Below are 16494 nucleotides of genomic sequence, written 5' to 3' on the forward strand. Positions count from 1 at the left end.
ATCGCCTGTAGTACGATTGATGGCCAGCCCTTTCTATTGACAAAATCCCTCTAGCCTTCAGCAGGGGGTCTAATCGGGACGTGAGTCCCGTCTATTGCGCCATACACCTGTGGCACAAGGTACGCTCTGGAGTTACGCAGCGAGATATTATGCGCCTCATCCACTCGAGGTAGGTATATATATCTTCGCATCATCCTCGTTCGTATGGCATTGCACACGACACAAACACACCGGTGCACGGTGGTTTTGCTGACTCCAAACATTTCGCCTACCACTCTGTACTCTGCGCATGTAGCCAGTTTGTAGAGCGCAATGGCGATATGCTTCTTGGTTGGAACCGGAGGGCGAGAGCTTGCGACATCTGGGGAAAGGGACGGGCCAATACAATTACACAACAGTTCAAATGTTGTCTTGGTCATCCGAAAATGCTTCAACCAAAGGGTTTCCGTGAAGTGTCTCTGAACCACGATCTCCCAGAACTGTTTGGAGCGCTGTCGTTCCCACACCACAGGCCGCCTCCGTTGTCATCGGGCATTTACGTGCATCTGCATCATCATAGCAATGTGTTGATAGCGTCGTTGTTTTCTTATTATAGCTTGATATGTCGCTATCAGCTGGCACATAAGCACTATTAGGCTACAACTTGTGCAATATTGATAATTTGTTGGTAGATGGCGCGATCCATTTTGTCTAGCAAAACTTTGTTCGCATATGTTTGCTTGAATGTTCTGCGATTCAGTGCGAAAATGAATGGAAACACCTTAAAATGTCTCAAATCAATTCGATATTCCAATTTGATCGCAAAACAGCATGTGACGTCATTATGCACAGATTTTTATTCGCTTTAAAGCCATTGGATGTAAACACATTTTTACCAGCTTTATTCGCATGAGTTTTTTTTTTTTACCGAACTTCAGATAATTCGATTGACAAGTGGATGGAAACTTGGCTAATTAAGTTAGACATTTCGAAAAGTGAATTATGATGGTTGCTGTACGTATAAATGTACTGCAAATCTGAAAGGCAGAACCAGGCAGGTAAAACCAACTAGGTAAAATGACCAAATATCAGATTTATTACCACATTTGAAAGTGTCCCAAATATAATTCAGTCTGTCAGAAATATCAGAAATATATTTTATCAGAAATACACTCACCTAAAGGATTATTAGGAACACCTGTTCAATTTCTCATTAATGCAATTATCCAATCAACCAATCGCATGGCAGTTGCTTCAATGCATTTAGGGGTGTGGTCCTGGTCAAGACAATCTCCTGAACTCCAAACTGAATGTCAGAATGGGAAAGAAAGGTGATTTAAGCAATTTTGAGCGTGGCATGGTTGTTGGTGCCAGACGGGCCGGTCCGAGTATTTCACAATCTGCTCAGTTACTGGGATTTTCACGCACAAACATTTCTAGGGTTTACAAAGAATAGTGTGAAAAGGGAAAAACATCCCGTATGCGGCAGTCCTGTGGGCGAAAATGTCTTGTTGATGCTAGAGGTCAGAGGAGAATGGGCCGACTGATTCAAGCTGATAGAAGAGCAACTTTGACTGAAATAACCACTCGTTACAACCGAGGTATGCAGCAAAGCATTTGTGAAGCCACAACACGCACAACCTTGAGGGGGATGGGCTACAACAGCAGAAGACCCCACCGGGTACCACTCATCTCCACTACAAATAGGAAAAAGAGGCTACAATTTGCAGGAGCTCACCAAAATTGGACAGTTGAAGACTGGAAAAATGTTGCCTGGTCTGATGAGTCTTGATTTCTGTTGAAACCTTCAGATGGTAGAGTCAGAATTTGGCGTAAACAGAATGAGAACATGGATCCATCATGCCTTGTTACCACTGTGCAGGCTGGTGGTGGTGGTGTAATGGTGTGGGGGATGTTTTCTTGGCACACTTTAGGCCCCTTAGTGCCAATTGGGCATCGTTTAAATGCCAAGGCCTACCTGAGCATTGTTTCTGACCATGTCCATCCCTTTATGGCCACCATGTACCCATCCTCTGATGGCTACTTCCAGCAGGATAATGCACCATGTCACAAAGCTCGAATCATTTCAAATTGGTTTCTTGAACATGACAATGAGTTCACTGTACTAAAGTGGCCCCCAGTGTCACCAGATCTCAACCCAATAGAGCATCTTTGGGATGTGGTGGAACGGGAGCTTCCTGCCCTGGATGTGCATCCCACAAATCTCCATCAACTGCAAGATGCTATCCTATCAATATGGGCCAACATTTCTAAAGAATGCTTTCAGCACCTTGTTGAATCAATGCCACATAGAATTAAGGCAGTTCTGAAGGCGACAGGGGGTAAAACACAGTATTAGTATGGTGTTCCTAATAATCCTTTAGGTGAGTGTATATTTTTATGAAAAGATTAGATGACAGTGCCAATACAGCCTTGGAGAGTAATAAGAGTGGAGAGTAATAAAATATGTTTAAAAAAAAGACAGACCTTACAGGAGGGGAGGGGGGACAGAGAAAAATCTGCATTGTGCAATGAAGAAAATGAAAAACTAGTGGTGATAATATTAATATGATTGAAGAAAATGAAATTAATGGTTTGTACTGGTATGCATGCAGTGTATGCAGGCGGTTTTAGAGCCAGAGAGAGAGAGAGAGAGAAAGAGAGCACGAGAAGCAACGAGGGCTGGCGCACGCATGACGGACGCTCCGTGAGCTCTGAGACGGCCAATCGGATCTCTCGGCTTGCCTGAGCTGCTGCAGCGGAGGAGTGAGAGAGGATTCTCCCACACACACACATCCTGATCCGATCAGAGCAGCACATGCTCCACAAGGGAGCGCAGACACACGGTGACAATGGTACGCATGGGACGGAAAGTCTGTTTGGAAACTTTACGGAACGCACCGGAGGCACAGAGACATTTGTGGACTTATATCATTAGGTAATGTGGTACATTTTCTATTCTTGTGCATCATACCGAATGTGTTTTGTGTAGTATGAGAGAAGAGTGAGTTATCTGAAGGAAGTCCGACTAAAGAAATTGAGAAATGCTACTATATTCAAGCATGCAGGAGACAAGCAGTCGACATCAGGATAAAAGAGATCTGTATTCAGTGTGTTCAGTATCTGTTGAGTATCTCCCGCTGCGCCGTGTGAACTAAACCTTCTACAGACTCCGTTCAGCCGCGTATGAGATGATGTGCGCTTCATCAGATTCCCAGACACAGTTGAGAGGTGCGTGTCTGCGGCTTATAAGGCTTATCTTCTTACAGACGCACTTAAAATCCAGAGCTCGGCTGGAGCTCTGAGCCAGGGTCGCGCCGTCACCCAGACCAAAGGAGAGGGAGAGATCATGATGAATGCTAATAATGTTTGGGCAGATTCCACTGCCAGAGAAGAAGTTGCTGGAGCACGGTCTGTGTGTGTGTGTGTGTGTGTGTGTGGTGTCTGTCTGTCTTTCTGCTTCATGCCACTTTTCTTCTAAGGCAGCTTGTTTTCTCATTGGTACACCCTCCTCACACACACAGAGCTGTTCGAGACAGGGTTGCTCTATTACAGCCTCTGAAAGGATGCTTGTGGTTCGATACAGAGTGTGTGCTGTCGGACTCTCAGTGGGTTAAATGGAAGATTTCATGAGATAGAAAGAAAACGACCGTGAAAAGAGATAAAGAAAGCTTTTTGAGTCCGCTGTGTGTGGTGAGCATTCGTTCTCGGCTCCTTCTTCTGAAATGATTCAATTTGGGCCACTTTGCAGAGGAGTTGGTTGTAGGATTTGAGAGGGATTTGATTCTCAGGAGAGAACAGCGCTCGGCTGTGTAAAACACCCTCAGCTGAGTGACATACAGGCCTAGTTACGTATGGAAATGATGTGGTCGTTTCCAAAAGGAAAATTGAGTGATTCCTCACATCCTGTTACTTCATTTTCACAATGCATGACGGAGCTGTGAGGCCACTTTTAGTCAAAAACTAAAGACATTAGATAGAGAGCAGGAATGGACAAGACATGCATGGCAGATTCAAACCTGCATGTTCTGCTCAACATGTCTGAAGTACATGCACTAAATGCTAAACCACGCTACTAACACATTTTCTTCTTCTTTATAATAATAATAATAATAATGTATTATTATTATACAACAATAATAATAGACTCTAGTCAAGTTAAAACTTATGAAATATAGGCCTAATGAATTCTATGTAAATAAAAACATTTAAATATGTATAAATAAAAAAAACAATATGAACAAATAATTATAATTATTATTATATTTTATTTTGTTATTTTTGAGTGATCCCAAGTTTAAACCTATGTACTATAATGTATGTATATATAAATATTTCAATATTTATAAATATAGTGCATTCAAATGAACCCATGATAAAGATAATAATGATATCATTATACATACATACAGGTCCTTCTCAAAAAATTAGCATATTGTGATAAAGTTCATTATTTTCCATAATGTAATGATAAAAATTAAACTTTCATATATTTTAGATTCATTGCACACCAACTGAAATATTTCAGGTCTTTTATTGTTTTAATACTGATGATTTTGGCATACAGCTCATGAAAACCCAAAATTCCTGTCTCAAAAAATTAGCATATCATGAAAAGGGTCTCTAAACAAGCTAATAACCTAATCATCTGAATCAACTAATTAACTCTAAACACCTGCAAAAGATTCCTGAGGCTTTTAAAAACTCCCAGCCTGTTTCATTACTCAAAACCGCAATCATGGGTAAGACTGCCGACCTGACTGCTGTCCAGAAGGCCATCATTGACACCCTCAAGCAAGAGGGTAAGACAGAAAGAAATTTCTGAACAAATAGGCTGTTCCCAGAGTGCTGTATCAAGGCACCTCAGTGGGAAGTCTGTGGGAAGGAAAAAGTGTGGCAAAAAAACACTGCACAACGAGAAGAGGTGACCGGACCCTGAGGAAGATTGTGGAGAAGGACCGATTCCAGACCTCGGGGGACCTGCGGAAGCTGAGTCTGGAGTAGAAACATCCAGAGCCACCGTGCACAGGCGTGTGCAGGAAATGGGCTTCAGGTGCCGCATTCCCCAGGTCAAGCCACTTTTGAACCAGAAACAGCGGCAGAAGCGCCTGACCTGGGCTACAGAGAAGCAGCACTGGACTGTTGCTCAGCATGTCATTCGGAAATCAAGGTGCCAGAGTCTGGAGGAAGACTGGGGAGAAGGAAATGCCAAAATGCCTGAAGTCCAGTGTCAAGTACCCACAGTCAGTGATGGTCTGGGGTGCCATGTCAGCTGCTGGTGTTGGTCCATTGTGTTTTATCAAGGGCAGGGTCAATGCAGCTAGCTATCAGGAGATTTTGGAGCACTTCATGCTTCCATCTGCTGAAAAGCTTTATGGAGATGAAGATTTCATTTTTCAGCACGACCTGGCACCTGCTCACAGTGCCAAAACCACTGGTAAATGTTTTACTGACCATGGTATTACTGTGCTCAATTGGCCTGCCAACTCTCCTGACCTGAACCCCATAGAGAATCTGTGGGATAGTGTGAAGAGAAAGTTGAGAGACGCAAGACCCAACACTCTGGATGAGCTTAAGGCCGCTATCGAAGCATCCTGGGCCTCCATAACACCTCAGCAGTGCCACAGGCTGATTGCCTCCATGCCACGCCGCATTGAAGCAGTCATTTCTGCAAAAGGATTCCCGACCAAGTACTGACTATTGAGTGCATAACTGAACATAATTATTTGAAGGTTGACTTTTTTTTTTGTATTAAAAACACTTATTTTATTGGTCGGATTAAATATGCTAATTTTTTGAGACAGGAATTTTGGGTTTTCATGAGCTGTATGCCAAAATCATCAGTATTAAAACAATAAAAGACCAACTGAAATATTTCAGTTGGTGTGCAATGAATATAAAATATATGAAAGTTAAATTTGTATCATTACATTATGGAAAATAATGAACTTTATCACAATATGCTAATTTTTTTAGAAGGACCTGTATATATATTATATATATTATATATTTTTTTTTTTTCACAAACTGCGTTTCAGAGGTTCAAAGATTGGAATTTCCATCTGGATATACAGTATATTCTGCCAGTACCAATGGCCATTTGAGTGCTTCATTGAGAGAAGTCTACAGACATTAGTAAATGCGGCCACCAACATCCAAATTAACCATTTTTGAAGGGTCTTCTCATGAGAACATGCGGTGTTAAATAGAGGCCACATAATATATCAATCTTTGAACCTTCACCCTGTTAACTTCTGAAAGGCGCTTCACACCAAACAAAGCAAGAAAACCAAAGTGTCAGTTAGTGAATGAAACCCTTGAGATGTTATAACCTTCAGACCTGTGATACTGCTCCTCTAATTCATCTTTCGCTCAGCTGACTCGTCCTAATAGAGCAGGAATACACAGCTTTCTAGTCCAGACAGCTCATTACTTCCTGTAGCCCTTTAATTAAGCAAATACTCTTGATGCTAAAACTTGCCTGTGTCACAGTTCACAGAAAGTCATTAATAGCGTGAATTAAACTAGCATCGGAGGCTGATTTGGCTTTGCCTGCAGGAGGCTAATGTCTATACTTCTCTGTTTTGTTGTGTTAGCATGTCTGCGCAAGACAAATACTGTGTGGCTTATTGCTAAGTGTTGAGGCAGTGATTTCAAACAGCACTTTGAGGAGAGCAACATTGCAATGAAGTGATTATCCTGCTGTGTGAGATTGTTAAGGATGCTTATGGGTGACATGAAAGTACCGAATTGTCTCAGTAAAAGAGAAGAATGTAGATGAAACATGAGCATGGATCTCAGAGAGCCAGTGATGACACATGCAGTCTTCATCCTTTCGTTGTTTACTTCTACTGTTCCTTGTCTTTCTTCTGTCTTTCCTTTTCTTCTCTATCTTGAATGTGTTGTTCTATATGTTGTACCAGACTTCCTTTCTCATCCTGAACCCTCTTCTTCCCCTTTTCTTTCCCCTTGTTTTCCTGTCCCTCTAGACATTTTTTTTCTCCTTCCATTTCCATTTAATTATTTTTCTCTTTTCATTTCATTCCTCTTTTATTTTTTTCATCTTATCTTTCCCTTCGCATCCCTTCCCTTCCCCCCTTTCATTGACCCTTCTTATATCTTCCTTTTCCCTTTCAACTTCTTTCCCAGTTCTTTCACTTTTCTTTTTCGGCTATTTAATTTCCATCCCTCTTCTCTTTCCCTTTTTTCACCCTTTCCTTCCCCTTTAATTTATTTTCCTCTTCCCTTTCTCTTCTCATCCCTTCCCTTCTTACTTTATATCTTCCCTTATCTTTTTCAACCTCGTTCCTGGTCCTTTCACTTTTCTTTTCCTGTTTTATTTCCCATTTCTTGTTGCTTTTTCCTCCCTGCAGTTTTAATTCCCCCTTCCCCTTTCATTTCCATTTCCCTTCCAGTTCCCTTCTTGCCTTATTTCACCTTTTCCTCTCTTTTCCTCTTCCCTTTTCCTTTCTTTTTTTTCTTTCACCTCCTCCGCTCCCTTTAATTTCTTTTCTGCTACCCTTTACCTTCTCACCCCTTCAACTTTTCCTTTCCATTTTCCTTACATGTTCCTCTTTTCCTTATCACCTTCGGTGTATTTTCCCCTTCCCCTTTCATTTCCATTCCTCTTCCCTTTCCATTTTTATTTCACCTTTTCCATCCTCTTTCATTATTTTCCCTCTTCCTTTTCCTTTCTCACCCTGTCCCTTTATTTTTTTCCCTTTTCACGTTCCCATTCCTTTCTTTCCCCTTCCCCTTTCATTGACTTCCTTGTTCCTCTTTCCTTCTCATTCTCTTCCATCTACAGTATTCCCTTTCCGCATTCCTTCATCTTCCTTCCCCTCTCCTTTTCTTTTTCATTTTTCACCCCATCATTATTTTTTCATTTTTCATTTATTGTGTTACATTTAAGGGCTTTAAGACATTTCACGGCACCATTGGTATTTTATGGAATACTATATTCATAAAACTGATTTGTTTACCGCACCAAAGGTTATATCACAACATTTATCTCTCTATCACTCTTTATCTTTCGCTCTGTCATTTCTGAAATCTCCCAGCATTTATGCATATTTATCTGGTCTCCTTCCTCAGAATTTCCCATGAGCCTCACTCCTCAGTAGCTCTCATGACAGAACAAGTTATGAGAGAGATAGAACTCAGTAAAACAGAATATGGCTCACTTTAAAACACATACTCATAGACTCATGCAAGTCAATAATCTCTCTCGCGACCGCCACAACGTTGCATCAAATGGCAAACGTAATGAAAGCGGAACGAAACTGCGCTACTCGTTATTTTGTGCTTCACGGACCGTTTATCAGTTTGAACTAGAGCCCAACCGATATATCGGCGGGCCGATATTATCGGCCGATTTTAGGCATTTTCCTAACTATCGGTATCGGCATTTATAATGGCCGATAAATGAATATTTAAAAAAATGCGGGTGCGGTGATTCATGTAAGGGTGGCGCTGCCAATAAAGCACCTAAAAGCTGTCACAAGAACTGGCAAAAGTAATGATTATGAATACAACAAATATAGCAAGGAGACATTTTAATTGTTTATTAATAAACAAGTGTTTTCAGTCAGTGTCAGCCAAAGATGAAGTTGACGATGCTGACTCGCAATCTTCAGTGAACGCGTGCCAGAGAGAAATGCACATTTCATACGATTACATGAGTCTGTCTGTCTTTCGTTTTGAATTGTTCTGTTTAAAAGTAGACATTTCAATATAGATATATTTCAATTCTCAGGTCTATACGCTGAGTTTCGGTTCATGAGACGAGCTCCAGTTCACCCGCAGGCGCCTCCGTGTCGAGATTATCTATCGTCTGCTAAATTTACTTCTTATAAATTAAATCCAGGCAAATGGTTGATGAAACATTGATTAAAATTAAGATACAATTAATACAAAACGAAATTCATTTTGAAACGAAAGGTTTTGTGCTTTCTTTTTGATGTCTATGTGAAAGTTTCAAAGCATATTTTAGTGCCGCTTTCAGAGCGCTCACGTCCGTAGTGCTGAACTGTCGCGTCTGTAACATGTTTTTTTCCTCATAAATGCGAACACGAAAAATAAAATAAAATAAAATGAATATTTTATGTAGCCTGTGGAGACTGAGAGCCAACCCTTCTTCATCCGGTGGGTAGTAGCCTACTTGTGATTTGCGCAGTGTAATTCACAGAATTAACCCTCTGTCACGTATGTGAGCTTTGTGACTATTGCAAGCGCGCAGCTGAGAAGTCCTGATTATATTGTCTGCTATATTTAGGCCTACTTCTTATTTATTAAGGCAATTGGTTGATAAAACATTGATTAAAATGCGTGGCGCGAGCGATCTCCGACAGTAAACTGATTCTGCTTTGTCTCGGGTAAACTGTTGCGACGCGAGCAATAACGGCCGCGTCCAGTGTAGACACAGTGTTAAAGCTCATTCTGCCTGATAACGCTACGTTACAACATCAAGCAATATTCCAAAAAATTATATAATTATAACACTTTATATAGGGCCATTTTGCATTAAGAGTAGCCTAGTTTCACGTTTAGTACGTTTTGCTTACTAATTATTTAAAATAGTATAAAAGTACTGTACATATGTAATTAAAAGCGTTTTCATTATGATATTATTAATTTTACTTTAGTAAAAAGATCTGAGTTCTTCCTCCACTGGTAGAGATTAGAGGAATTAAGAGTAAAAATAGAAGATAATAAGGTTTTGTCAGTGACACTTTTTATATATTTATTGATATAGTTATGACTAAATTAAAAGACAAAGTCGTTAGTGAAGATTATGCAACAGTATTTAGAATATAATATAATATAATATAATATAACATGCAATGCAAACTAGTTTGGTTACAGCTCAGCTGGATAATTCTCATTCTATCATTCCCCCTGCCTCCATTACATATCTGTGTCACACAAGTGTTTGATTACCACATTTGAGTGATCATTGCAAAACGTGTTTATAAAATATATTTATTCTGTTTATAGCTACTGTGTAAAGTACCCATCAAAAGTTTGTACACACCAATAGGAAAGTGTCCAAACTTTTGACTGGTATACTGTACTATAATACACATAAATAATATTGCTACTGTATTATAATATACACATAAATAATATCGGCCGATATATCGGTATCAGGCTTTTTTTACTCCCTAATATCGGTATCGGCATCGGCCCCCAAAAATCCATATCGGTCGGGCTCTAGTTTGAACCATCAATATCAGTGCAGCGCGAGCCGATCTCGATCAAGTGAAGCATTGAGAAAGCATTTGAAAGCACCTGTAAAGAAAGCATTTGAATTCGCCTCTGAAGTTAGTAATAACATCACTGCGAGATCTAGTGAGAAGCATTCAAATTAACCGGAGATCTCTATTAGATCAAACAGCGCTGGCGTGGAAACCAGGAGAAACATTGTGCCGTGAATGAACTAGTTATAGGCTTTAAGTCCACAGATCAGCAACACTCACCATGGATTTAATGTAGTAACACTAACTGTAACCATGATGGTTTGGCAGGAATAGTAAAATGCTTTCAAGTACATCACACATCTTTTTCCAGCACTTCAAAACTCAAATATTATCATATTTAAATGTTATTTTTTAATGTGATGACCAAAACATTATTTGTTCATCCTTCAAAGATTACCCCCATTTATAAAACGAAAAGTTTCAAGATGTAGGAAAACTCTCACTTATTTCAAAATAAGTTTTCTTTTAAAAAATTTTTTTTTTTTTAATTGTATTACAGATGTTGATCTACCTCAAAATCAAGTTGGCCTTGATTTTTCTGCGTTTACACTTTTACATTGCACACATTTTATTTAAGTTCAAGAGTTTCTTTAACACTTACTTTTTTATCTTAATATAAGACATAAAGAAGATATTTGTGTTTACATTTTTAGTTTTTGACTGCTAAAACCAATATAATTTGTTGTTTGCCTTAATAATGTGGATATAAAAAAAAAATGAAAAAAAAAGGTTATAATAAAAAATGTCAATAATTATCGATACCGATATGAAACATTATATTGTGATTTTTTTTTTTTTGCTATATCGCACAGCCCTATGCTCAATTCACTAAAGAAATGATGCATATCAGTATTGGTAAAATGCAGAGGATAAATTCTGCTTCCAGGATCTATTCATAGTTTTGATGTGATGTCACACCCTTCTAGAAATGCCTGTAGCGCAAAACAAGGCTTTTCTCCAATGCCCACCTGTCATTTTTACCAGGTTTGTATAAAGTACTAATGGGAAAAGACCAAATTCAGTTTACACCTTATTGATGATGCATACTTTATACAGGCAAGCAGATGAAGCCAGAATATAAATGCAAAGCACAGTTTCTCGTTAAACGTTTTTTTTTCCATAAAACCATGTATATAAAACATCGCTTAACCATTTAGCGCATTTCATTCATATTCTGGGCGTATATGCTCGCCAACAGATAATGTGCATCATCAATAATGTGTTTTAAGGCAAAGTGTTTTCACAATAAGCGTTTTACATAGCGTGCTGTAGGTATTGTAGATCACAAGTGCCCAAACAATTTTGTTCATATATACATTTTGTTTTTCTTCTTTTGAGATTGAAAATTTTGAATAGGAATGTACTCAAACTTTTTTTTAAATGCATTATTACAGAATGCTTTCCATTGGTGCTAATTGTGTAACTTGCAGCATGTGAATACTATATTTATGATGAACCAAATTTACATTTTAAAAGCTTAGAAAGTTTGCTTAGAAAATAACTTTACACAGTTATTGAACTGAATCAACACTTACTGCAAGTGACTTGAACTGAATAATAACACTGTTGTCTTCTACAGCTGAAGTTGATTATTTTGTCTCATTTGATGAAGTTTGCATCACTGATCATTACAGTATTTTTATGTTTATTACTGTGGAGCTACTTTGAAGAAATCTGCATTGTATAAAGCACTATATGATTTAAAATAACGATAATGACTTGATTAAAATGCAGTCCAGGCCTTTTCTGCACATTCAGTACCTGGCTAAACTAGTTTGGGTTGTTGGTGAATAATACACTCTTTTATGCACTGAAATACTTTATAATGCTTTTGGCCTCGGATCCTTCTGTTAAGTCTCATGTCGTTTTTTTATTGCAGTCTTTTCGGATTGGAATAACCTGGATTGACTGAACAGATGAAAAAGGCAGCCATGATAAAAATGTCAGTACTAATGTTCACTAGGATCATTTTTACACACACACATGCATACTCATTCCATACACTCGTGAGATACAAAAGCCACTTCACACATCACGCTGTAAATTAGACTGCAGGGGAAACGTGCATTTATACTAATTGCTTTGGAATAACACACTCATCCGAACATGTACAGCCACCTGTGACTATATGAGAGCAGGCTGCGGTAGATTACAAGGCAAAGAAAGAACAGCAGAGATGCTTACGGGGAGCGTGCCCCAAACTCTGAAGAAGGTTTGGTTCGAAGGTGTGAAGCAGATATACAGAAAAAGAAACATGTTATGTTTCTAACATATAGAAACTAGGGCTGTCAGTTAAACGCGTTATTAACGGCGTTAACGCAAACCCATTTTAACGCGATTCATTTTTTTATCGCGCGATTAACGGTCTTTTTGGCCTTGCAAACTTTGTAGTTTTTTTCACATGCTTTTGCAACTGGACGCGGCATGCGCTGCGCTATGAAACCCATTAATTTCAATGGCTTGCGCCGTGCGAGGAAGTTTTGTTGCTTCGTCGACCAAACCGCAAGAGCAGCGGCGCGCACACCGCGGTCAAAATTGCTATGAAATACCACTTGATGGTATTATTACTATGAAATACCACTTGATGGCCAAGCACACACACACACACAGCTAATGCGAATTCTTCGCCCCCTCGTCAATATCAGGACCTCGTCAGTATTTCTTTCACCCTTTTATTGATGGACAGTGTTACATTGAGAGATTATTTGCTCCAAGTGAGAACGTTAGTGTGAAATTGAACACAGTATATGACAAAGTTGTTTTTAATAAAAAACATTTGCACAAAGCAAGCCGATCCACTTTTTCATGTTGATAAGAGCATTAAAATTAGAAAAAATAATGGGACAAAAAGTAATCAAGAGACATTTAGAACATATAAAAATGTGCGATTAATTGCGATTAATCGCGAGTTAACTATGACATTGATGCGATTAATCGCGATTAAATATTGTAATCGTTTGACAGCACTAATAGAAACCCTAAACTCCAATGTTGATTATTTTAGAGACCACAGTCATATGTCTGCTTGCTGTGAACCTGAAGACTCAAAACACAGCCTTTCATTTCACTTGGCCATTTTGTTACAGAGTAGCACTTACAAATAAGTGTGAATAGTGTTCACAGTTTACTCTACACATAACCTATTATACCAAGGGTTGGGCAAACATTTTGACACAATTTGTTTACTATTTTAATTGTATTTTAACTGTTGATCACTGTAAAGCTGCTATGAAACAATCTGTAATGCATAAAGCGCAGTTATGTAAATAAAGGTAAAATAATATGTACATTGTTGTTCACAAGTTTGGGGTCGGTACGATTTTTTTAATTGTTTTTAAAATAATTAGATTATGCTCAATGAGGCTGCATTCAAAAATACTGAAAAAAAAACAGTAATGTTGTAAATTATGATTAAAAATGAAAAATTTACATAAACCTGCCAGTGCAAGACAAAAATACAGTTCAATTAATAGCTTATGCAGTGTCTTGTTTCAAGGATATTAAGATGTGTTAAGTCAAAAAGACTAAATTAATAACTAATAGACTAGAATAATAATAAAAAAAATTAAAAAACTAATCTACGGGTTAACTTGTTTGACATGCTAAGTACTTTCAAAGTAACTTCCCAACAATTGAGTTGAGACTGTGCTTCCCAACTTTAACTAGACAGAGCGACTGGAGAATGCCAGACTGGATTAGAGTGAAGCACATCCCGATATCACTGCTTGTTTCACTGATCCATCTGTGTCCAAATTGATCTGTTCTCGTCAGTCAGACTGTTTCGAGCAGCACTCTCTGTGGTTTGGAAATGTAAAAGTATCTACTAAATGGCTATGGGTTGCGCTCTGTGGTATAATTGGGTTATAAATTATATAACAAAACAGCCTGTGTGGCTAAGAGGTAATTTGACATGTAGATACAATGACCAAATTAAATATATACAAGATTAATTGAGCTTTTTATACTGTATTATAAAGTTTGTTTATAGACAACATTTATAGATACATTACTATATTTCTTAAATAATTATTTTGCTTCTAGACTGAATCTGAACTGTCATAGATGATTCCATGTTGAACCTTTAACATCCATTGCACAAAAAGTTCTTTAGATTGTTAAAATGTTCTTCATACTAAGAAAAAAAAAGTTTGTTTTAAGAACTGTTCGCTGAAAGGTTTTTTTGGGAACCAAAAATTATTCTTTGATGGCACTGCTGTGAACAAAACAAAAAAAAACCTTTTGGAAACTTTATTTTTTGAGAGTGTATTCTTGGGTTTTTGAAACGCAAATACATAAATGGATTCCAAAGAGCCATGTCACTGTCTAAAGATTCTCCTGTGACTGCAAAGGGATGTAAACCCTTTTTGAAACCATTCTTTTTGAGAATCCACCTACTCAATAGACCGCAGCTGTGTGCAAAGATCATAAAGATCATCAGACCAGTTTCATAACCCAGAGCGGCATTGAGAGCCATTGATCATGCATTAGTATCGCTTGTCATGATGTAACATTAGGGGTTCTCAGACGGTTGTCATAATCAATAGTGTTGTTCCTGTTTATGGCCATTTGACTTTTCCGTCCAACCTCGCAGTGTTCATCTAAACTTGTGTGAATCATTACGATTGCACAGGGCAGAAGCATGACGAATCGAACAGCTCACGGGCTATTTATACATTACATCTGACACATAGCAGGAGATCCGGGGCAGAAAGTCATCACCTATGGGCACCTGGGAGCTCTTTGTGCTGAAAAAAGAGAGACGCTGTTTCCATTTCCAATGGCGTCGGCGCCCTGCAGAGATTCCCAGAGACAAAACTGGCTCTCGAGGGTCACCTATAGGGAAACATTTGTGTGTGCATTAATACGTTATTTTACTTGCTCATGGAGAGAATAATGCAACTTGATGTTGAAATCTAAGATCTAAAGGTTATAAAAAAGCACAGCATATTGTATAGGACTGTATACTATAAAATAGAGCTAAATAAAGAGCTTGAAACTGTTTGAATTTGTGTGTCTATTAGTTCTCGGTTTGAATGGGCTGTGTTTTAAATAGCGGTTAAGAGACATCATGATTTAATAATATTTTGTATCTTTCGGCATGGATCCCCAGGGCTTCCTTTCAGCTTCAGCCTTTATGTTCTCTCTTTCTCCGTCTTTCCATTTATGTATCATTTATTCATTTCACATGCTGATCATCAGTGGCGAATCATGAGTCTAGGCCCAACCAACAAGTGATGCATGAGCACGTGTACCGTGGAAGAAAGGGTATTACTGATAAAGACGTGTTAGATTGTTTGCTAAGTAGCCCAGAGGTGTTTTCATGTTTTTCATGAAAAGCTACAAGTAGGTTGAGCGCTAGGTGATTTTACCATGCATCTGTATATAGCCATGTAATGAGCGGGACAGTGCACAGTCATTCGGTCATTATCGCAAAATGAACCCCTCCAGGGGTATTATGTGTGTAAGACCCTTTTCCATTATATTGTATACTGTATTTAGGCAAAATACACTGTATCTCATCTTGCATTTTGTATGAATATATGCATATAGAGGTGGCCCTCTTATGATGCTTTTCTGTTTCCTAGCAACCAAAATGTTGTTAAAGACCTCAGAGCCCAGCAGGGAGCTCTCTGTGTGTATTAAAACACAGATGAGAGCGAGAGAGTCAGGTGCTAATTCAGCCTCACAGATCTGAGAACGAATCACACATAGGGAATAATATGAGAGATGTTATGCGAGGGGAGGAAAGAGAGATGTCACTAAGAGTGAGAAAGAAGTTAGAACAGTTGCCATAGGCTATGTTCACACTACAGGCCTACAGGCTTAAATCTGGTTTATTGCTCAAATTGTGTTTGGCTGTTAGCATTATCTTTTAAATGTGGCCGATATCAGATTCGGGTGTAAACTGGTTTTGGACCTGAACTGCCCACATGAGCAAACGAACGATGTCATACGGCAGGAAACACGTAGGTTACTGAAATCAATATTCATGCATTCATTTATAATGTTCTTCCATGGAATTTTCTTTATGTGATCTCTCTATTTCTGTGTGTGTGTGTGTGTGTGTTTATATATATATATATATATATATATATATATATATATATATATATATATATATATACACACACACACACACACACACTGTGTGTTAACATTATAACATACACAAAAGAGGTGTAATGGTGCAATGCTTTGAACATATTAATTTTTTAATAAGTTTTATATATAAAAACTTTTAAGAACAAGTAATAAT

At 38.5% G+C, this 16494-nt stretch overlaps 1 protein-coding gene across 1 annotated transcript in view; it reads left to right on the forward strand.

The window, feature by feature from the left end:
* The first annotated feature begins 2748 nt into the window (after window positions 1-2748).
* Window positions 2749-16494, forward strand: part of LOC130076892 (cadherin-18) — a 115318-nt gene continuing 101572 nt past the window's right edge. Inside the window, exon 1 of the mRNA XM_056242189.1 lies at window positions 2749-2917. The gene's annotated coding sequence lies outside the window, so the exon portion shown is untranslated. The remainder of the gene's footprint in view (window positions 2918-16494) is intronic.

The sequence above is a fragment of the Rhinichthys klamathensis genome, unplaced genomic scaffold (assembly GCF_029890125.1).
Source record: "Rhinichthys klamathensis goyatoka isolate OS25496 unplaced genomic scaffold, OSU_Roscu_1.1 h1tg000706l_1, whole genome shotgun sequence".
Classification (NCBI taxonomy): domain Eukaryota; kingdom Metazoa; phylum Chordata; class Actinopteri; order Cypriniformes; family Leuciscidae; genus Rhinichthys; species Rhinichthys klamathensis.